The 24117-nt window shown below is 37.4% G+C and overlaps 1 long non-coding RNA gene across 1 annotated transcript in view; it reads left to right on the top strand.

The window, feature by feature from the left end:
- Positions 1–24117, top strand: part of LOC133760804 (uncharacterized) — a 238358-nt gene that overhangs the window by 536 nt on the left and 213705 nt on the right. The gene's annotated exons all lie outside the window — the stretch shown is intronic.

Genomic DNA, 24117 nt, shown 5'->3' on the forward strand with positions numbered 1-24117 from the left:
TCCCGCAGGGACTGGGGGGCGCCCGCCCCTTCTCTGCGCGTGTTGACACTAAGTTGCGTGTGTCTGTGTGTGTGTGTGTGTGGCGAGGGGTGGTTGTCAACATGGAGTGTGTGCGAGTGTGCGCGCGCGCTTGTCTGTGAGTGTGAGTGCGGGGCACGCGCGCCGCCGGGCCCGTGCGCGCTCCGCACGCAGGCGCGCTGGGAGGGACCGGGCGGGTCGCGCTGGATGCGGAGTCGGGAAGAGACTGCAATCAAGTGTTTTAATTGTGTAGAGCCAGGCAGTCCTGTTATGTAAGAAGCAGTTTAACCCCTTTGGAGCCCTCTCAGGCGGGATGTTAGCCGCATCCGAATTCGGGCTGGGCCGACAGTTACCGGGTTGGGGGAGTCTTAGGGTTTTATTTTTTCTTTTAACAAGCTCCAAACCGGGTGGTACGGGGGTTGCACGTCGGCGGTGCAGAGCGGCGTGCCGCTCCCCCTGCCGCAGCCCTTTCATGGCTCGCCAGGCTGTCACGAGCCGCTGCGCTGGCCCGTGCAGAATAGGGTGCAGGACACCCCTGCCCCCTTTTTTTTGCTTCTTCCCTTGAACTGATTTAAAGATTCAAGATCCTTAAGCTATTCCGGGCCATTTGCAAATCAATGAGAGAACCTAGGCTGGAGTCGATAGCAGTTACGCCAATCAATCTTGTTCAGTGAGGAGTTGGGGAAGCGGAGCGGGGAAGTGGCAAAGAGAAGCAAGTAATTAAAAAAAATAAATAAATACTCACGACCCTCTCTCCCGCCCCATTCCTTGTTGCCCTCCCGTCACCCATCCCCCTTATGCAGTCTTTGAAAAACATTTTCTTCATCTGACCCCAGTGCTTCTTCCCTTGGAGGGAAGATAGCAAAATCGTGCACATCCGAACTCGTTTTCCATAATGCTAGCAGGGTCCTTTGGCAAAGCGCACCGAAGCAATAATCTCTGCAGGGGTCAGCATCCGGCTTCCTCCCCAGACTGAGCTCTTTACGAGACAGGCAGGGAGTCGTTCTGCTAGGCGGTGATTTTTATCGCCCTGCAAGAGAATATATGGGGGAAAGGAAAGGGTTCCCATCACCTGGGACCACCCGGACCGTCTGATGGAAGAGCCCCTAATCAGCACCACCCCCCAGCTGAGCTGACCCTCTAAAGCTCGCCAGTTAATCGAGACGTTGGCAGCAGCAGTTACTGATGTTATTAAGTATTCAGCCTTAACTCTCAGAACCGGCTCGGAAATTGAGAATGCAATAGTATTCAACCGCATTTTGAAACATCAATAAAATGTTAGTCATTTGCGGATGAATGAAAACATTTTCTTTACCGTCTGGTATGCTAGGGAAATAATTGTCAAATGACAGACTCCAGCTAATATTGATGCCAAATACCTAGATAACACTGTCATCTTGTTAACTGCATTTTCCGTTCTCGCGTGACACGCTGTTGGATAAAGCTTAAAACTATGTAGGGCAAACGGGGGATTGGAAGAATTGGCATGCCACACGCATGGCCAAAACTATGCGGTATTATTTAGTGTTTTCGCTAGAAATGAACTAGATCTCACCGAGGAGAGGCGGAAGGCATAGCTTCCGGATTTGTGACTCTGTTTGGTGCTGTTTTATGCAGGGATGAGGCGAGCGTTTTCTAGTACAAGCTAAGAAAAGCATCCCTACCTAACTGCTGTTTCCCAGAGATCTGACATCTTCAGTGTCCACGGGGTGGGAGGGGGGAAAGGAGGAGGGATTTCTGTGACCAGGGAGGGATGGAGCTATGCAGCAGTTTTAATATGTACAGCAACCCTTCTGGCTTGAAAACGGAAACTGGAGCCAGTTCTATTTAAAGGCAAAGAGTTTCTCCCCCCACCCCCACCCTTTTTTTCCATAAATCTCAGCTTCCATTCACTGATCACCAAGCATTTAGCTCTCGAAGAACCCATCCTCCAAGGAAGCAATGACTAAGCTTAGTTTATGGAAGCATGGACTATTGGAGAGGTTAAAGTGAGTACAGGAATGTTGGGTGGAGCAGCCTCTCTTTACCCTATGTGCTTCTGCTGTCTTTCTGACTACAGAGGAAAATGATTTTAAAAGCTTTTATTACTTTTTTCCCCTCAACCTTTCTAGGGGCATATATCTGAGAGTATTTTACAGGGTTTGCAATATTTGCTTCTGAGGTCCTAGAGTTCTGTCAAGCAACGACATAAATCCTGGCATTCTTGGCTACTTTGGGGAGAAAACTAGAAAAAAAAAATCCACAACAAAATGAAACAATGGAAACCTCCCAGGTCAAATAGCATAATTGCAGTGTTATTTTGATTCAGATTCAAGAATAAGTGACAGCATTATTTTGGACTTTATAGTTGGTGAAGTTTAGAGTGGGTGTATTGAGATTTTTTGGAACTAACATTGGCACAATCACCACTTCCTTTTAATCATGAATCATTCTTTAAAGCTCAATTTCTAATATTTAAAGAAATGTGATAATAGTATGAAGTTCCATGGGGAAAAGAAAAGTGACCAAGGCCTTGTAGCTAAGGGGTTAGAGCATTGGTCTTGTAAACCAAGGGTTGCAAGTTCAATTCTCACCTTGGCCTCAGACCTCAGTTTTCAGTCCTAGTCCTTAGGACAGTTCTAGTCGTTGGTTTTCAGAGAAAGGTGGAACCTGATTCTGATAGCTAGTTATTGCATTATATAAACTGGTTTACACTTGTCTTTCATGTTTTATGAGCTGTATTTTGAATCCCTCAAGAGTGTTGGAAAGGGAATGTTCCAAGGCACTTTAGCTTCCTTAGTTTAATAAGCTCAATTTTTATTGCACCATGTAAATAAGATTGTTATGGGAAAATTAGGTATGAAATTTGCATTTGTTTTTTAATGATAAATGAGTAAGACCAATTTTATCTCCCATATTATTACTATCTGTGCATGAGAAATGTTAGGCAGGACAGAACCCAGGACCCCATGGAAAGAACCAATGAGAGCAATTTGTAATTCCTTAAGGAGCCCTTATAGATAGGACACATGAATAATAGCTCTCTAACTTAATTCATATTTGATTCAATATTTGAATTAAATTGGCTTATTCTTGGAGTACCTTGCCAACCAAAACTGATCTTTAATGGTGGTTTTTCAGGTCAATGTGAGACTACAAAACTCAGGAAATTTGTTGGAAGAAAGAGAATCTACCATTACAGAAGGGTTTGTCTGCCTAGATTTTGACATTTAGTGCCAGGTAATTGATGTAGGGACTTCCCTGTGCATTGGAAAATATTTAGTAATATTCCTGGTCTCCACTCGCTAGATGCCAATAATACCAGTAAGATGTCAATAATTGTGATGAACAGAATTTTTCCAGACATTGCTAAATATCATATGGATTAGGGGAGGGGAAAATTGCATACCATTCCATTATAGGTTACATTCCTAAAAAATATGTGCTATCCTCTGCTTTTCAAATAAAATGAAAAGCAGATTTGTGGTCGAAAAAGGAACTTCTTTGAATTCTGTAGCTTCAGAAATAGCTCCTCCTCATCAATTTATTCTCTACATTTATCTGATATGTGATTACATACTTCAGATGCACTGAATTTAGTGACCAATCTTAATAAAACATCTATGAATTTTTCTGTGGAGTGTAGGAGACTTGCTAAAAGAACATTACATTATTTTTTTTTTTTAGATTTATTTATTTATTTGAAAGGCAGAGTCACAGTGAGACAGAGGCAGAGAGAGAAAGGTCTTCCATCCTCTGGTTCACTCCCTAGATGGCCGCCATGACCAGAGCTGAGCCAATCCAAAGCCAGGAGCCATTAGCTTCTACCAGGTCTCCCATGTGGGTGCAGGGGCCCAAGGAATTGGACCATCTTCCACTGCTTTCCCAAGCATAGCAGATAGCTGGATTGGAAGTGGAACAACTGGGACTGGAACTTGTGCCCACATGGGATGCTGGCACCGACTGCAGGAGGCAGCTTTACCCACTATGCCACTGCACAGGCCCCAGACCATTACATTATAGACCAGAAAATATTTGCTACATTATTAAAATTCATGGCTTGATTACAAATACAAACATAAAATGGGAAGTGGGAGCTCTTATATAATTTAAGCCACAGTTGAACTGATAGTTCTCATTTGTAAAATAAATTGTCATTTTGTGATTTTTTTCACATAAAATTACAAGTAAATATGGGCTTGTTTCCAGCTAGAACTCATTTAAATATTGGTATTCTTTATATTGTGACAGCTATCAGGTATGCACACTGGGAAAAGCTATTAAATAAAGGAGAGGAAATAATTGTCTTAAAAAACTGTATACTCATCCATTAAATTACAAATTATTTATCATCTTATCTGTTAATTGCCAGCCTTGAGGGTAAGAAAAGAAATAAAGAAGTGTCTGTGCACATGTGTGTTTGAGCAATGCAAGGATATCTACTCTACTTCCAAAACTCTTCAAACCTTTGCCACAGAATGTCCCAGAAAATTCATATTAATACTTAAGAAAAAGAAATCTTTGGAAGACTTCATTGTTAATGTTTTAAAATTATGATTATTTTACTTGGAAGATCATCAGTAAAGCTTTACTTACATTTATTTCATGATGTGATTGTATGGGTTCTAGGATCACTTCTAGAAAATCTTTAGAAATTTCAAGTGCATTCATTCCAAAAAAGAAACAAATCAATTTTGGTATTTTCTCCTGGACCACTAAAAATATAAAATCTCTTTTAAAAAATATTTTCATTTTATTTAAAAGACTGAGAGATACAGAAAAAGGAAGATATTTCAAACACTGGTTCACTCCCCAAATGCCAGCAACAGCCAGGTCTGGACTAGTCTGAAGCCAGTAATTGGGATCTCAATCTGGGTCTCCCACATGAAAGGGAAGGACTCCACTACTTGAGCCATCACTGCTGTCTCTCCAAGGTGTGTGTTAGCAGAAAGCTGGAATTGGAAGTAGAGCCAAGACTGAAACCTAGGCACTCTGATATAGGATGTGGATGTCCCAACCATTATCTTAACCACTGCACCAAAAACCTGTATCCAGAATATAAAATCTTATTTTTCCAAACAAGTATTCTATTTTGCTCTTTCATTTCCTAAAAAATCTGATTATCTCAGAAATTATTTTTTATATTTTCAAACTCTACTTTATGACCTGTGAACTTTGTCCTTTTATCGTTATTCCTATAATTCATATAAGTATATGTATATAAAACTATCTTCTTATGTAAACTTATGAAGGTATTTTGACTAAAGTGGTAATTTTTATATTGGAATAATTATTTACTAATATAAAATGAAAGTAATATGATATTTATAAAACTGTGTGACAACATGGCTTTAAAACATAGGCCTAAACAGAAAGAAAGTAATATTTCATTCCATGACGACTTCTAGCAGCTACTGGAATTTTAATTGCGTGTGTTTTAACTTATGCTATTCAAAGGAAAGTAAATACTTGTTTTTTCCTAAAATAAAGAAAGCCAGCCAATTTTGAAGTAGAATAACTTTAAGGGCGTGTATCAAATACCATTCCAAATTTGTAGTAGTTGTCTATGTTCATACCATTTTTATTTTTGTTTTGAAATGTAACATACTTTTAATAACATACTTTTCAGAAAAATCTATAAGATGTAAAGGTAGAGACTCGTGAAGTATTATTTTAAAGTTAGCATCTATTTAATTTCACCTAGATTAAGAAACATATAATTGCTTGCACCCAAAAAACTTCATGCAAGGCCTTTCTTAGCCATAACTCCCATTTCCCCCTTTGAAAATAACCACTATAATTATTTCAATGCCATTATCTGTCTTACATTCTTTATTCTGTGACCATTCAGTTTTGCATCTATTCAAAGCTTTTTTTTATGTACTCACACAAAACCACATATCACAATATGCAATTATACATTGTATACTATTTTGTTTGGCTTCTTTTGCTGAACATCATATGTTAGAACTCAGTTCTGAAGTGCAGCTGTTGTTCCTTCAAATGATATATTTGTCCTTTAATATCATTGGCAGATATTGATGTTTTATGTAATTTGTCTGTTATAATAGATAGTGATGCTAGTAACATTCTTGGGTATCATGCTGAAAATTTCCCCCAAGTATCGTCTATATAAAAACATAGAGGGATTGTTTGAGATATTATTAAGAAATTGGTTTATGCAACATATGACTTTTTGAAGTTGTGTTTTATTTACTTAGCATTATACCCTTGCAAACCATGCAAAATATTTCTTATATCAATAGGTTCTTCCCTTTTATGTCTGAGTAGTCCTTGGAATGGATATACCACACTTTGTTTAACCCTTCGTCGAATTTGGACATTTTGAGATTTATTTTGTTTATTTGAAAGGAAGAGTGAAAGGGAGAGACAAGGAAAGAAAGAGAGAGAGAGCGAGAGAGAAAGAGCACTTATATCCACTGGTTCCCTCTCGAAATGCCCGCAGTGGATGGTGAGGGCCGAACCAGTTTGAAGACAGAAGTAAGGAACTCTGTTTGGGTCTCCCATGTGGGTGGCAGGGTCCAACTATTTGGGCCATCTTCTGATGACTTCCCAGGCACATTATCAGGGAGCTAGATGTGAAGCAGATCATCCAGGACATGAACCAGTGCTCTGATGCAGGATGTTGATGTAGTGGCTTAATCTGCTGTACCACAAAACCTTTACCAGTTTTATTTTTTCTACTCAATCTGTATATCATTCTTATTCATTAATTATTTATTCTTTTTTTGTGATGATTGGTCCTATATTGAATAGCTGTTGTGATCATGCACATTCTTGTACATTTCCAGTCTTCAGGGAAAAGCATTCAGTCTTTCACCATTGACTGTGATGTTAGCTACAGGTTTGTTAGGTGTTCTTTATCAAATTGAGGATGTTCTCCTGTGGTTTCAGTATTCTGAAGGGTTTATCTAGAAGTCACAAATAAGTGTTGAGTTTTGCTGAAGGCTTGTTTTTCATCAATTGATGACATTTTTTTGTGGTCTTCTAATATGGAGGGTTACATTGATATTACATATTGACTAAGTCATTTTTCTGTTGTCTTTCATTTATTGTTGTAGAATTATTATGTTCTCCACTTTAATGTTAGTGTTGTCTAATTCTGTTTTTAGTGCCATTAGATTTTTTCCCCTCACATTATGGTGCTATCTTGTTTAGAGCATACATTTTGGGGATTGCTGTATTTTTTGAAAAGTGTGAGTATATTTTCCTGAAGTAATGTTCCTCTCTGTCCCTGGTAATTTCCTTTGCTCTGAGTTGTATGGTTTTTTATGCTATGAATAGAGCCCTTTCTGTCTTCATTTGATTCATGCTTACTTGTTAAATCTTCCTCTAGTCTTTTATTTTCAATATACTGTTACATTTGAAGCCTCCTTCTTATAGCTAGTATGTAACTGTGTCATTGTTTAATCCACTCTATCTACATTGTTTAATTTGCATATTCAGACCTGTTACATTTAGTCTGCTTATTTATATGTTAGAGATTAATTCCATCAATTATATTTTATTTTTTTCTCTCCTCAATTTTTTTTCTTTGTTTTCTTTTTTCTCTCATCCAAATGGTTATTTGAACCTGTTTTTTTTTTTTTTTTGAAAGATTTATTTATTTATTTGAAAGTTAGAGTTACACAGAGAGAGGAGAGGCAGAGAGAGAGAGGTCTTCCATCCAGTGGTTTACTCCCCAATTGGCCACAACGGCTGGAGCTGTGCCGATCCAAAGCCAGGAGCCAGGAGCTTCTTCCAAGTCTCCCACATGAGTGCAGGGGCCCAGGGACTTGGGCCATCATCTACTGCTTTCCCAGGCCATAGCAGAGAGCTGGATCGGAAGTGGAACAGCCAGGTCTCAAACCAGTGTCCATATGGGATGCCAGCACTTCAGGCCAGGGCGTTAACCTGCTGCACCACAGCGCTGGCCCATTGAATGTATTTTAGAATAGCCTTTTGACTTAGTATAGTGTTTTTGGATATATGTTTTTTACTGAAATTTAGGAGTTATTCTGGATTTTACAATATGTGTCACAACTCTGTCACAGTCTACTCATGTTGACATCTTACCATCTAACCATTGCAAAATAAGTGTAAAAATCTCACCATGCTTTTAATCTCTTTTGCTTCAATTTCATAAATGCCATAATTTTTCTACATACATTGAAAACCATTTTAAACAGTATTATAAGTTTTGTTATATCTTTTTTTTTTTTTATTTGACAGGTGGAGTTATAGACAGAGAGACAGAGAGAAAGGTCTTCCCTCCATTGGCTCACTCCCAAATGGCCACCACAGCCGGCGCTGTGCCAATCCGAAGCCAGGAGCCAGGTGCTTCTTCCTGGTCTCCCATACGGGTGCAAGGGCCCAAGCACTTGGGCCATCCTCCCCTGCCCTCCGGGGCCACAGCAGAGAGCTGGCCTGGAAGCAGAGCAACCGGGACCAGAACCCAGCGCCCATATGGGATGCCAGCGCTGCAGGTGGAGGACTAACCAAGTGAGCCATGGCACCAGCCCATATCTTTCAAACATTATTTGAAAAACTCAGATGACAAGGAAAGCTTTTGTATTTGCCTGTACTCATTGTTCCTTTTGGGAAACCCAGATTGAGTTACAGGCTCCTGGGTTCATCCTGTTTCATCTCTGGCTATGGTAGACATTTGGAGAGTGAAACAGTAAATGGTAGATCTGTGTCTATATGTCTCTGTCTATATCAAGTTTTATTATAATTTATAGTGAGTTTTGCTATAATTCGTCTTCCATAAATTAAAGTTCATCGTGCTTGAGTTTTGCTGAGCTTCTTGTATCTTTAGTTTTTCTGTCACCTGCCAAATTTAGAATATTATTAGTTATTATTTCTTCAAATACTTTTTTAGTCCCACTCTTTTTTCTCTTGTTTTGTTAATCTAGTGGCACAATTGTTAGATCTTTTGTTACAGTCCTACAATTTACTGAGCATCTACTTTACTCTTTAGTCTATTTTTCTCATTCTTCAGGCTTGGTAATTTCTGTTCTCCTATCCTGAGCTTATGGATTTTTTAAATTCTGTTTTTGAGCCTATTCATTTAATTTTTAATTTGATTATTTTATCTTTTAGTTCTAAATTTTCTCTTTGGTTCTTGGCATCATATATACCATTGATGAGACCTGCCTTTGTTGAAAATTTTTTGTTGTTTAATTTGTTTGTTGCATGTTATTCATTGTTCTTTAGAGCATTTTTATAATAGTCATTTTAAATTTCAAGTTGTGTTCATAAACTGTAACATCACTTTTTGTCTCCTAAAAATATATAATGGCCGGTGCCACAGCTCACTTGGCTAATCCTCCACCTGTGGCGCTGGCACCCCGGGTTCTAGTCCCGGTTGGGGTGCCAGATTCTGTCCCAGTTGCCTCTCTTCCAGGCCAGCTCTCTGCTGTGGCCCGGGAATGCAGTGGAGGATGGCCCAAGTCCTTGGGCCCTGCACCCCATGGGAGACCAGGAGAAGTACCTGGCTCCTGCCTTTGGATCAGCGCGGTGTGGCAGCCATTGGAGGGTGAACCAACGGCAAAGGAAGACCTTTCTCTCTGTCTCTCCCTCTCTCACTGTCCACTCTGCCTGTCAAAAAAAATTATATATATATATAAAACAATAACCAGTTAAAAAAAGAAAAAAATTGTATCAAGCAATTCTTGTCAGTTAAATCAGACATTAGTTTCGTGTTGGTGTTGACAATCTGTTGATTTCTTTTTCTCATTCAGCTTGAATTTTCTTTTTGTTTCTATGTATGATAAATTATTTTTTATTGAAAACTAAATATTTGGGTATTAAGTTATGAGACTGTGGAAGTTATTTAAATCATCTTTTTAATAGTCCTTTTGATACAATGGGAAAAAGAGTTATCAATTCTTTCATGCTACATCTGGGTGAAAATCTGGGTCCCCCACATATCGTTCATTGACATCTGGAGATAATGGGCTGAATATTTACTACTGCTGGGCTGATATGGGGATTTACATTCCCTACCAGGCACTCGCTTATGCTGATCTGACTAGGAGGGGAATTTTATGTAATTACTATTTCCTGCATGGCTTCCACTAATGCTATAGGATGGGAAGAGGAGTGGTCTCCTTACTTGAGTGGTAGTAAAATTTCTGATTTTCCACTAGTCCTCCTTTGGCACCCTCATAGCAGGGAGAGAGAGAAATAAATCATTATTACCTAGTAGAGATAGAAGACCCAGCTCTTTAGTTCAGCTTCTTTATACCAGCCTTGCAGAAAGCGGATTAAGGAGTCCTCATTAGAACATGGTAAGCTGAAAAATCCAGTGTTCTTATTGGCCTTTGCTGGTGAGAATGAGTTGGATCTGCGGGATTTTTTATTTGGTTTGATTTTGGGTGTGTTTGATGGAGTAGAGCAATTGTTGGCTAAAAACTTTCTGTTGCACTACACTGCCGATTTACTGATACTTTAGCAAAGAGAGAACATTTTATTTGACTTTTTTCCCTCTTTGGTCTATGCCTGTTGATGTTTATGAGTTGTCATCTTCTGTAGCTCCCAGTCTGTAATAACTGAGGCAAAAGCAAAATACAGGGAACTCACTATCCTGTCAATTATTCAGTTCCTCAGGCTGTCAATCTTATTTTCTTCATCTTTTAGAGTCATCTTATATGTACATATAATGCCAGTGGTTTTTTTATACTTAGTAGGAAAAGTAGGGAAAAGTTCATTTATCCAATTGCATAACCCTCACTCAGTTTTTAAATTATAATTTTTAAAATGTATATTTATGAGGATTATAATATATTATACACATAGATACATAATTATATATATAATTATGTATGTATGATATATAATTATGTATATATTATGTATAATTATGTATATTTGTATACATTTGTATATTATATCTGTATAACAGTATCTATATTATATGCACTGTATATTATATATGTATTATATTATATTGTATATTGTATATGTATATTATGTATAATCATTCCATAATATATATGGAATCTATGGAATATGTATAATTATACACATAGATATATAATGTTTACTATAGTAAATGAAATTAACATCGTCTCATATAATTTTTTTTTGTGCCAAGGACAGCTAAAATATACTTATCAAAATTCCTGATATAGAACAATTATATTAACTGTCAACCTCATATTGTACATTAGGTCTTTACTTATTTATTCAACATAAGTGCTACTTCGTATAATTTGGCCTAATTCTTTCCCTTCACTCTACCCCTGCTCTCCACCTGCAGTGACCATTCTTTTATATGATTCTATTACATATTTGACCTGTTAAAAAAATTCCTCCTGGGGCCAGCTCTGTGGTCTGGCTGCTAAAGCCACCATCAGTTCCTGTCAGCTGCTCCATTTCCGATCCAGCTTCCTGCTGTTCATGGGAAAGAAAGATGGCCCAAGTGCTTGGGCCCCTGCATCCATGTGGGAGGCCCAGAAAAAACTCCTGATTCCTGGCTTCAGATAGGCCCAGCTCCAACTGTTCTGGCCATTTGGGGAGTGAACCAACAGGTCAAAGATCTCACTCTCTCTCTTTGTCTCTATTTGTAATTCTGCCTTTCAAATAAATAAATAAATCTTAAAACAAATTCCTCCACATGTAAGTAAGATTATATAATATTTTCTTTGTGTGCCTGGTTTATTTCACTTAGCATAATGTCTTCATGTCCATCTGCATTTTAGCAAAATCAGAGTTTCCTTATTTTTTAAGCTTAAACATTATTCCTATATATAACCCTTTATCAGATATGTGACTTGCAACTATGGTTTTCCCAGTAAGTATATGTGACTTTCATTAAGATGAACTTAATCACAGAAATTCTCTTATCAGTAAATATTTCAAAACAACCAGGATGTTTATATGATACTTTTCAAATGATTATATTTCTATCAATTTATATTTTTGGTGTATTTGTCATCACTGTTCATTGTCTATATCAGTCAAAAAATTTTTGTGGCAATAAAAGATGCCTACACTTAGTGTTAAGACTTCATAGCTAGAAATGAAGGAAACATGAAATTTGTTATCAATATATGTAAGTTTTAAATCAGTTATTTGAGGTTAAATAATAATTATTAAAAGTGATCTTGAAATGGAAAACAGGAAACCTCAAATCTTGTCAAATTTAAGCCACTACATAATGAAAGCAAAACAAAAATCTATTTCCTTTGACACAATTTGAACTTTAAAAAAAAATGTTTTAAAGATTTATTATTTGAGAGTTTGAGTTGCAGAGAGAGGAAGAGACAGAGAGAAGGAGAGAGAGAGAGAGAGAGAGAGAGAGAGAGAGAGAGAGAGAGAGAGATCTTCCATGCTCTTGTTCACTCCCCAAATAGCTGCGACAGCCAGGACCCAGGAGCCGAGGTCTTCTGAATCTTTCATGTTGAACCAGGGGCCCAATTACTTGGGGCCATCCTCCATTGTTTCCCAGGAACACTAGCAGGGAAATGGAGCAGCTGGGGCACCAACCAGTGCCCATATGGAATGCCAGCATTGCAGGCGGCAACCTAACACACTATGCCACAGTGTTGTCCCCAACAATTTGCCTCTTTCAAGGTGAAAACTTAGAATAAAATGCTCTGGGTGACTATGTATGTTTAGTGATTGAATAATATGCAATGCCAGTATCTGGTTACAAGTCATCTAAGTCTATGATAACAGAAGAAATTTATTATTGTGCTATCACTGTTTATTCTCTTGGTTATGATGACCATTTATGATCTGCCTGGGCATTGGTTTCTGTTATTACTTTAATATGATAGTTAAAAACAATACATCATTCAACATAAGTAACAACTAAAGTCAATTTTCTTGTTTAAGGGGAAATTTATTTGGTACTAAGATAAGGATGTGCATACATGTATAAATTATAAATAATAGAGAAATTACCAAACATGGATTTAAAAGATTAAAATAATTAGAATTTCCCTACATGTGTAATTTTGGTAAAAAAAGTAAAAAGTTTTCTTTTCATCTTTGTATATGTCATTTCCTAGCATAAGATCAAATATATTTATATAATTTTTACAATGAAAAATATGTAAGGGACCATTATTAGGTATAAATAAAATTTGAATGGGACCTATTCCAACCTATTTTATAACTGACACGTTTGTCCAGACTCCACAAATTCTACATAAGGAATGTAAATCAAAGTTTAGAACAAACAGAATTATGCTCTTTCTGTAATTATAACCTAGGAGTTATACTTACACTGAACTGTCAGTTTTAATTAGATTTATAAGGTAAGATTTATTGGTGATCATTTATAGATGATCTAATTTCCCATTACCTAAAAAGCAAATCCAGATGCTATTAGGAACCTTTTATGATATTTAGTCCTAACTCTTTCGAGAAAGAAGAGAAGGATTGTTGCCAGACAGTAACAAAATTTCTTATATTCTGATTAGCTCATGTTTTTCCTAAATACAACTGCTATTGGCCATATCACTGCTCAGAAAACAGTTTTGACATTTCCAAATGACTCATTTATTTGGATTATTCATATGTAATGACTGTTTTTTTCTTCTCTGTGGGGTCACATGGCTTTTGAAGACTGTAACCAACTTTCTTTCATTTTGACTGATTTTCTAACGTTCCACATACATTCTCATCGCAGAATGGAGGCAGCAGCATGAAAGTATGCTGGGTTAATATTTGTTATAATAATTTATGAAATGATTACTATTATATTTATTATGCTTTTACCACACTATGAATTTATTTAAAGAAAGTTTTTTTCAAAGTGATTAATATTTTCTCTAAATCATCTTGTGATCTGGATGCCATTATCACTGTTGAGTTTTCAGAAGTAATTAAAAGCATTAAATACAATTGCCAAGTAAAGATTTAAGGGAAAACAGATGAAAAGGTATGGGAAAACATAAAACTGACCATAAACATTCACTGAGAAATTTTTATGTGCCAAATTCTGTACATTTATTTTATTAACTCATTTAAAATAATATTATTGGATATTTTTATATTATATATATATTACTTAGAAAGAAATTGCATATGAAAGTCAGATAACATACAGTTATCTAAATCTAAATATATTTGTTCATTATAGTAATAATATAAAATTTTTAAAAAGCAATTTTATAATAGAATTTTGATTTATTTTAATATAATTCCAAACCCTATTATTCTCTCCAATTCTAGTCAATTATAATAACTTCATCATTATTTTACTTTTATCACTAAGAATCTTAGCACACTTCAAAATTATTATTCTAAGATAAATATCAATTAAAATTATTTTAAATTTTTTTGTTAATATAGAGGTCAGATTTTATGCACCCATAGGTATAGTTCCAAGAAGACAACCACACTTCCCTCACTCCCCTGTTCCCCCAACCTCCTTTCATGCTTCCCCTCTCTTCATCAGTTTTGCAAAGATATAATTTTTATCCACTCTATACTCACAGGCTGAATTCACCACTATTGAAATTATTTTAATACAGCTTATATTAAGTCCTAATTGTTTTTTTAGAAAAACTCTCAATAACTTGTCTAAAGTTTGCCATTGTTGAACAAACAAAATTATTCTGTTTTTATAATTATAACCTAGAAGTTACACTATCAGCTTTAATTAGATTTATAAGGTAAGTTTTATCTGTGATCATTTGTGGATGATCTAATTTCCCATTACAAATCTAGATGCTGCTAGGAACCTTATATGATATTTTGTACCGTCTCCTTTGAGACAGATCTCAATCTGGATCTCTGTCTCCTAGACAACTTGATTGGTCTCTCACATTTCTTCTTGCTCATCTACAACCCAATATTTCAAAGTAATCTTTCCAAACATGCCATATAGGTGCTGGTTCAAGACTCAGCTGCTCTACTTCTGATCCAGCTCTCTGCTAATGTACCTGGGAGAGCAGGGGAAGATGGCCCAAATACTTGGGCCCCTGCACCCATATGGGACACCCAAATGAAGCTATAGGTTCTGTGTTCCTGGCTTCTTCCTGGCCCAACTCCTGCTGTTGTGGCTGTTTGGGGAGTGGACCAACAGATGGAAGATCTCTTTTTCTCTTCTCTCTGTAACTCTGCCTTTCAAATAAATAAAAAATAAAAATCTAAAAAAACCTCAAAAATTATTTTGTAACCCCCTTAAGCTTTTCTATGGCTTCACATTATACTGCAAAGAGTCATGAAAACCCTTTAACACATTTTACAGAATACAGAGCTAAAAAATCTCATTTCTTTCCTGCTTTTTAACCTCTTCCATGTATTAGTTTACTATGACTCCCATAACAAAATACAATAGACTAGTTTAATTACAGTTTTTTATTTATTTATTTTTTTCCAATTTTGGAAGCTTTAACTTCAAGATCAAGGTGCTGACAGTGTTGATTTCCCCTGAGGCTGCTCTCATTGTCTTGAAGAGAGCCACCTTCTCATTGTGTACTCAAATCCTTTTCTGCTGTCCAGATATCTCTGGTATATCTCTCACTTCTGATAAGGACATCAGTTATATTGAGTTAGGGACCTATCTTCATATGTCCTTTTTTTTTTTTTTTTTTTTTTTTTGGACAGGCAGAGTTAGACAGTGAGAGAGGGAGAGACAGAGAGAAAAGTCTTCCTTTTCCGTTGGTTCACCCCCCAAATGGCCTCTGCGGCTGGCACGCTGTGCTGAGCCAAAGCCAGGAGCCAGGTGCTTCCTCCTGGTCTCCCATGTGGGTGCAGGGTCCAAGGACTTGGGCCATCCTCCACTGCCTTCCTGGGCCACAGCAGAGAGCTGCTGGACTGGAAGAGGAGCAACCGGGACAGAATCCAGCGCCCCAACCTGGACTAGAACCCAGAGTACCAACGCTGCAGGTGGAGGATTAACCTAGTGAGCTGTGGCGCCAGCCCATGTGCCCATTTAATTTTACCTCTGTAGTAGTCATATCTCCAAATACAACAATGGGAATTATGGCTTCAAGATGTGAATTTGAGATGGATAAAGTTCAGGCCTTAAAAGTTCGTACTCTGTGGGGTCTCTGTCTTGCTTACTGTTTCATCTGCAGAACCTATTATGAAATCTACATTCAGTAGAAATGCAAGAAGTAGTTGTTGAAGGTATTACAAAATGAGTGCACATAAATATTCAACATATAATACATATGCCTAGGCATTCTACATGACTTTGGAATAAATAGGGACCTTAATTTCACAGAGCTCAAACACATACACACAAACACAAACACAAATCTCTATATAAAATAACTACAAATAACTGTAATTGTTAGTTGTTTGACTTACATTTTTGCACTTTAAAGTGGGCTTGAGTTGACTTTAAGAAATGCAGTCCCAGACATACAAAGAAGCCCTCATTTAAACTACAAACTGGCTTCTGTAATTATAAACTGCCAGTATATGATATGAAAATGTAACCAGCTGATATATTTGTTACAACTCTTTGGCAGTTCTAGCCAAAGAAACAAACAAAAATATTAGTATAGAAAAAAAATAGTTCTTTATGAGTAAATATATGAGGGAGAAAAATAAAATAGTCAAAACAAAATCTCACAGAGAGCTTGCTTTCATATGAATGCTACAAGAATAAAGAGACAATTCAGTAACAAAAGTATATACAACAAAAATAAAACATCAAAGAGAAAAACAAAATGTAATAGCAGAATTAAAATTCAATTCCAAGATGTCAAGATTACAAAAATAAAAAAAAAAAAATACAAGCAGTATTGTCACTCTAGCAAGTTGGATCAATGATATGGAAGCAAACCTGAGAAACTCTTCAAGTGCTTGAGGAAGTGAAAGTGAAGACATTTTAAGTATTGTGTATATTTGATAAGTGAGACATATGTGAATGGAGAAGGAAGAATTAGTCAAGAAAGGGTAATCAGTCAATTTCACTGTTTGGAAAAAGTTTAAATATATCGTCCATGCCAGTTTCTTGGCTCACAGGGTATTAGGTAGGAAGTCAGAAATGAGCTTATGTGTGTGTGACAAAGGCCTAAGGAGTTGACATCTAGGTCCAGCATCCACATCTCAAAGTCATCCCGATAACCTTCCAGGTGCAGCCCAGTATCTTCACTTCAAATGCCCTGCCCCTTCTACCCCATAACCATCCTTCCTCTAAGGCTCCTCTAAGGTGGGGCGACTCCAGCCAGGCTTCCCCTGTCTGATAACTTCAGGGGGAAAACTCAGAAAGGAATTTTTCATATTTACATCCAAAAAGTCCTTTGTTCTAGGAGGAGAAGAGGCAGGAAGGCAAGACCCATCCCCTTAAACATCCCCCCCCCCATCCCTGACTCAACTGGACTGCAGGCTCAGCCCTCTGCCTCTCTGCTGAGCTGCCCCCCTGGCCTGCCCAGGTGTATTCTCTCCATTCAACCATGTAATCTCGCTCTCCCCGAGTCTGAGTGACTGGGCACTCTCTCAGGTCCTGTCTGGAGAGGTGCCCATCCATTCTTACAGACAAGAACACTTGTCTTCATCTCTGGTAACAAGGGCATTGCGTTGAGTGCTGTTTCAGGCTTTGCTGCTCACCTTCCCATCCAGCCCCCTGATAAAGCACCTGGGAAAAGAGCTGTAGGTGGCCCCTGCACCCATGTTGGAGACCCAGAAGGCTTTCCAGGAGCCTAGCTTCAGTCTGGCCCAGACCTGATCATTGAGGCCATTTTAGGGAGTGAAACAACTGATGAAAGATCTTTCCTTCTTCCTCTGTCTCTCTGTAACTCTGCCTATCATATAAATTCAAAAGATCATACACCATTCCCTAAATGACACTAAAATCCACCAGGAACAAATGAGGGAGGGATAATTGAACTGTTCTCATGATGGGAGTGGATTTCAAAGAATATGAATAATAGAAAATATCAAAAGAAAACTATTAATAATTTGAGGCAGTATTTAACTTGTACCACATAAAATACCATATAAATTTTAAAGACAAATGGATAATTATGAATAATTATATGAAATATTATAATAAAATTAATTAATGATAGCAAACTTCTCAGTGCTAATAGTTAAATTATTTAATTCTCATTATAACCTATTAGTTAGGTAAAGTAATTAGCCCCATGCCACAGAGAAGGGATCTGAGGTAGAGTGGTTCAATGACTTCATTAAGGTCATAGGGATGTCAAGTATGTGACTAGAATCTGAGATTAGGCAATCTGGCTTCCAATCCTGTATTTTTGTCCTCTCCACCATTTTTTCTCTGTAATTTCTGTGTTAGCTTTGACTTAGTTCACTTTAGAGAAAATTATAGTTCCAGATGTAAAAGGAAAAGGAAAGATATTAATGAATCCGAAGTCTTCCTTTTCTAGCTCTACTTCCTCCAATATTTTCAGTTACTTACTCTTTTTTTTTGTTTGTTTGTTTTGAGATTTAAGATATTTATTAGAATCAAGGACCTCCAGCTAGAGTGACATGGAGGGTAACATCCAAGAGAGGAGAACCCAAAGGGGACTGGTAGCAGTCAGCTTTAAGTACAATTTCAAAGGAAAAAAAAAAAAAAAACCTTAATGATTAGATTGGCATTAGGTTACCAGGTGGGGACAAAGAAGCCATCAAAAGACCTCATTTACAGTTCTGCATCCTGTCTGGCCTCCTAAGGGTGGGGTAGATAACTTGTTTTCGCAATAAGTTATGAGCTCTGGAGGAGCTTCCTTGCTGTTCTCATGGTAAATTTGGAGATTCCGAAGGAGGGCAGCCTGTGTTCTTGCTAAAGATAATGTTTTGTGGACAGAAACAAATATTTTACACCCCAAATTCCGTTGGGATCCCCTGATAACTATTAACCCATCTGACTCCTTACATTCCCTCCTCCCGGAGATGGAAGCCTTAACATCTGTTAGTGGCAACTGGGCGATGATCACTCTGGCTGCTTCATGCTGAAAAGGGGCATCTTTGGGAAGGGGAGTCAAGGCAGGGTTGCAGTAGGAGATGGCTTCACAGCAGGTGGTGGCTTCTCAGCAGGAGGTGGCTTCTCCAGGGGGATGCAGTGCCAGTTAATGTGTCTTGTTTTAAAGTAATAACAATAATGATTTGTGATTTCTTGTATCTAAGTCCTCTCATTATGATTAAGAGGAATATCTTCTGTATGTGTTAGTAGTGTATTATTTTTCCATGGCTGTCCAGTGTTCTATTTCATGAATATCCTTTACTCATTTTATTAGTTAGGAGTGGACTATTTGGAATATTTCCAATTTTAGTCTTTTATAAATAAAGTTGTGGTGAACATTCTTCTGATGATTTGGACATATACACCTTTATAGATTGATAGATACAGATATATGAAAGTTTCCAAATTATTTACACAACATTACTAACAGCAATGGAAGAGGGATACAATTTGGAGACTGATTAACTGATCACAGAACAATTAAATAAGTTTACCAATGTTATGTGGTAAATAAATGGCAGAACTGGGGATTTAAACAGGAAGATGTGAAATTAGAGACTATTCTCTAAACCAGCAAGTTGTTAGTCCACCAAAACCTAAACAAATAAACAAAAGAATTACTAAACTGACATTAAAAGAAACAGAAAACTTGTATTATCCTAATCATGACAAAAGAACATACACAAATAAAATTCAAGAGTTAGATTTCTTTTTTGGTTGATTCTACTAATAGTTGGTAAATTCATCTTTCAAATTTTATGGAAGTTTTAAACACAATTGGAAAAAAAGAGTACTTGTCAATCTATATCATTAGCTTACTATTAGTTAAAAAATCAATGAATTTTTTGGAAAAATACAGGGCTTGGCTGGCACCATGGCTTAACAGGCTAATCCTCCACCTTGCAGCGCCAGCACACCGGGTTCTAGTCCCGGTCGGGGGGCCGGATTCTATCCCGGTTGCCCCTCTTCCAGGCCAGCTCTCTGCTATGACCCGGGAAGGCAGTGGAGGATGGCCCAAGTCCTTGGGCCCAGCACCTGCATGGGAGACCAGGAGAAGCACCTGGCTCCTAGCTTCGGACCAGCGCGATGCGCTGGCCACGGCGGCCATTGGAGGGTGAACCAACGGCAAAAAGGAAGACCTTTCTCTCTGTCTCTCTCTCTCTCTCACTATCCACTCTGCCTGTCAAAAAAAGAAAAAAGAAAAAAAGAAAAAAAAATACGGGGCTCAATCAATGTAATCAATATAGACAGAAAAATACTAATCAATATAATAGAAACTGGAACTCCCAGTACATAAAAAGATCATTAGGTAGCCACATTTTTTTTAGATCAAGACTCTAAGATTCCAGAATCATATATTCTTTTATAATCATTAGTATGGAAGTAACAAAAGCACTTTTTAATATCCCAAATCTATTCATGATTTTTTAAAAAGATTTATCATGTGAGCAAACAGAGGATGGTTTAGTAATCTGATAACAATTATGGAAAATCTATAGTAAATGTCACACTTAATTATCAATGTTGACATCTTTTCTAATGAACTCAAGAATAAAATAAGATAAAAAGACTGTTTATTACAAACTCTACTTAACACTTCTTAGGCTTCTAGTCAGATAAAGAAGATAGGAAAAAGAACAAAATTAAATTTACTGTAATTGAGTACCACTATTTTTTACTGATTAATGAATCTAAAATAATCCAAGTATAAAAATTAGGATAAGAAAGATTCACAAGATTGCTAAATACAAAAATACTTAAATAAAGCTGTCTATATATTGGTATCTATATAATATAAATCTTATTTCTAAACACAGGGCATAAGTAAAAATCTATAATTTTAAATAGTATGAAACTATGATATGTAAATTCTCACAATTAATATGCAATGCTTTTGTCAGGAAAATTATATAGCCTAAATAAATACTAGCTAATTTATTATAGAATATTAAGAAAGGTTGATTTGTTAGGTAGGAAATCAGAAATAAACTTATGTGTGTGTGACAAAGGCCTAAGGCATTGACATCCAGGCCCAGTATCTGCATCTCAAAGTTATCCCAATAACCTGCCAGTGCAGCCCAGTATCTGCACTTCAAGCATCCTGCCCTGCCTGGATCCTGAGACATCTCCCAAGGGGCCCTGCCCCTTCTACCCATAATCTTCCAGGTGGGGGTCCTGCCCCTACTACCTGATAACCTTCCAAGTGCAGCCCAGTATCTGCACTTCAAACATCCTGCCCCCCTGTCTGATACCTTGGGGGGGGGGGGACTCAGAAATGAATTTTTTGTATTTACATCCAAAAAGTCCTTTGTTCCAGGAGGAGAAGAAAGAGAAGACAAGACCCATCTCCTTAAAAAACCCCAGCCTAAATGTAAACTGCGCGCTTAGCCCTCTGCCTCTCTGCTGAGCCTCCCGCCTGGCCTGCCCAGGTGTATTCTCTCCACTCAACCATGTAACCTGGATCTCCCCCAATCTGAGCGACTGGGCACTCTCTCTCAGGTCCTGTCTGGAGAGGTGCCCATCCATTCTTACAGATGTCCCTACCCTAATAAACTTGCTGTTTTGCTTTCCACTACTCTCTGTCTCTCACCTGAATTCTTTCTTGCAATTAATGTTTGAAATCCATTCACAGTTTTTTCATTTTTCATGAACTCTTTGAAGATGCCTTGTATATGGATGTTTGATATATTTCAGAGATATACACATCCAGATAATTAAGGAAATGACTTACGTTTTATAATATTTATTTATTTATTTGAAAGGCATAGTTACAAAGAAAGAAGGAAAGAGAGAGGGAGAGGGAGGGAGAGGGAGAAGGAGGGAAAGAGAGAGGAAGAGATACCAGGAGGGGCAGGGGCAGAGGTCTTCAGTTTGCTGGTTCACTCCCTAAATGGCTTCAACAACTGACACTGGGCCAGGCTAGGCCAAAGCCAGAAACTGGAACTTCATCCACATAGGTAGCAGAGGCCCAAATACTTGGACTGTTTTTGGTTGCTTTCCCAGGTTAGCAGGAAGCCAGATGGAAGTGAAGCAGCTGGCACTGACACCAGTGCGCATATGGAATGCTGACATAATGAGCAGTAACTTAACCTGATGTGCCACTATGCCAGCCCCAGAAATGACTGACTTTTCAACAAATTGTGCTATTGATCACTGTTGTCTATAGGTCTTCTGTGTTTTTCTTCATGACTTTTAAGCAGAAGCACTTGCTTCCATTGTTTTGGACTATAGTTTCAAGAATTTTTGTTTAACAAATAGACATGAAAGATGAGATACTGTCTCCAGTCCTACATATCTTACAACTGCTGATTCACTCCCCAGTAGTGGTTTATTCCTCAAATGGAGCCAGGAACTCCATATGAGTGGTAGAACCCAAGTGGCTGGGCCATCACCATCTACCTCCCAGGCACACCAGCAGGAAACTAGATTTGAAGTGGAAGCAGCACTTGATCCTAGGCAATCCAATATAGGATGCAGGCATCCCAAGCAGTGGCTTAACCTACTCTGCCACAATGCCTATGAATTTCAAAAAATTTTTGTAACAAAATAGACTTGTCTTTTAATTCCATTTTGTATGAACCTGTGAAGTACCCATTTATTTTGAGAAGTTATGTAATCCCCTTTAGATCATTTTAGAAGAAAATATTAACTCATAATATGAAATTTAAAATATTCAAAAATATTCAAAGAAAAAATAGGCGATGCTAAATGAAAGAAATATGTCAGTTCAATGGGTCTAGGGAATAAAGAATGATGGGGAGGCCCCCCTATCTAATGAGGAGAAAGCATGATCCTCATTATTATTATCCTCACAATTATTGCTGTAGTTTTTAATCTGTGACAGAGAATATAGGCTCCTAGGTATTATAGCATACATCAAAATAAAACCATTGAGCAAAGAGTGCATATGTGGACAGTTTTGGAAGCAATAACAATCTGAATTCCTCCAAAGAACACTCATGGCCGAGTAGCCTCTATGAGGTCCATGGAATCATTCAGATTTGTATAATGATATGCAAGGTACTATATATTCTGTCCAAGATTAGAGTTAAGTACTCTCTCCTTCCTGGTTCATCTTTCTTCTTTCTAGTTTGTTACTCCATGTAATTGTAGTAGTTTGTGATCTGTATGTCTTTGTATATTTGCCATTTCTAATTGTGTAAGATATAGGGCAAGGTGGTGTTAATGGGGCATTACACACATTTGTGAAGTCTATTATTTACCTCTAGTAATAGTGGGAAACCTTATCTTTACAAGCAATGGGATTCAAATCCTCAGTTTATTTTTAAAATTCAAACCAAACGAAGTAAGAAATACAATAATATTAATACCAATAATTATGGTTTATACTTTTGGAGCAATTGCTATAACATAAAAATATCTCTCAAAAACTAGTGCTTTGAAAACACTAGTTTTAGTAACATCTCACAAACTTTAAACATGTGGAGTTATATTTACTAAACAGCTTAATAAACTACTGCTGAAGCCATAGGATATGTTAATCCTTATCATGGTTTGTTGCAGTGGAAACACCATAGGAGATAGGCTTATAAATGCTGATGTGAAGCATAAAGTACTGATAAGAAAATGACTTAAATTTAAACCATTTTTTTTTCAGAATGTTCTGATAGTATTTTTCCTCTAGAAATCAGGGCCTTAATAAGAACAAATGGAGGAAAAAGTTATATTATAAAACATCTTGGAATATAAACATTGCTGACTTGGTACATATACCATCACTTACGTAATGAAGAAAACCTTGAAGCCCATGGCTGTATTTGACTTCTCTGAATATTTAAAACACCTGAAGGTAAAGTATTTTGAATAAAGAACCATGTGGTATAAGCCTGAGAGATTGTAAAGCAGGAACTAAGGCAATAGTTACCATGGTGGAGTAAGGAAAAACCAGAAAAAAAATAGAAATTAGTCTCCCAGAAAACTGCAGTAGTCTGATAAATTGGAAGTGCTTCAGCTTACAAAATTAGACAACTGACTATTAGTAAGATAATTGACATGTAACTTGTAGGAAATGGTGAAACAACCACAACAAGCATTTTATTTCCAGTAAAAGTTTTTTTAATACCTGAATCTCTAACTGTTGTGGGCTGGGAGGCTCCTAGATAGTCTTATTGCAGGTTCTTTTCTCCCTGCAAGAAAGAATTCAAAGGTGGAGTCATTAAGATATAAAGGAGGACAGCATATAATTGGAACGAAAGTGCAAGTCTAAGAACCAG

The sequence above is a fragment of the Lepus europaeus genome, chromosome 5 (genome assembly GCF_033115175.1).
Source record: "Lepus europaeus isolate LE1 chromosome 5, mLepTim1.pri, whole genome shotgun sequence".
Classification (NCBI taxonomy): Eukaryota; Metazoa; Chordata; class Mammalia; order Lagomorpha; family Leporidae; genus Lepus; species Lepus europaeus.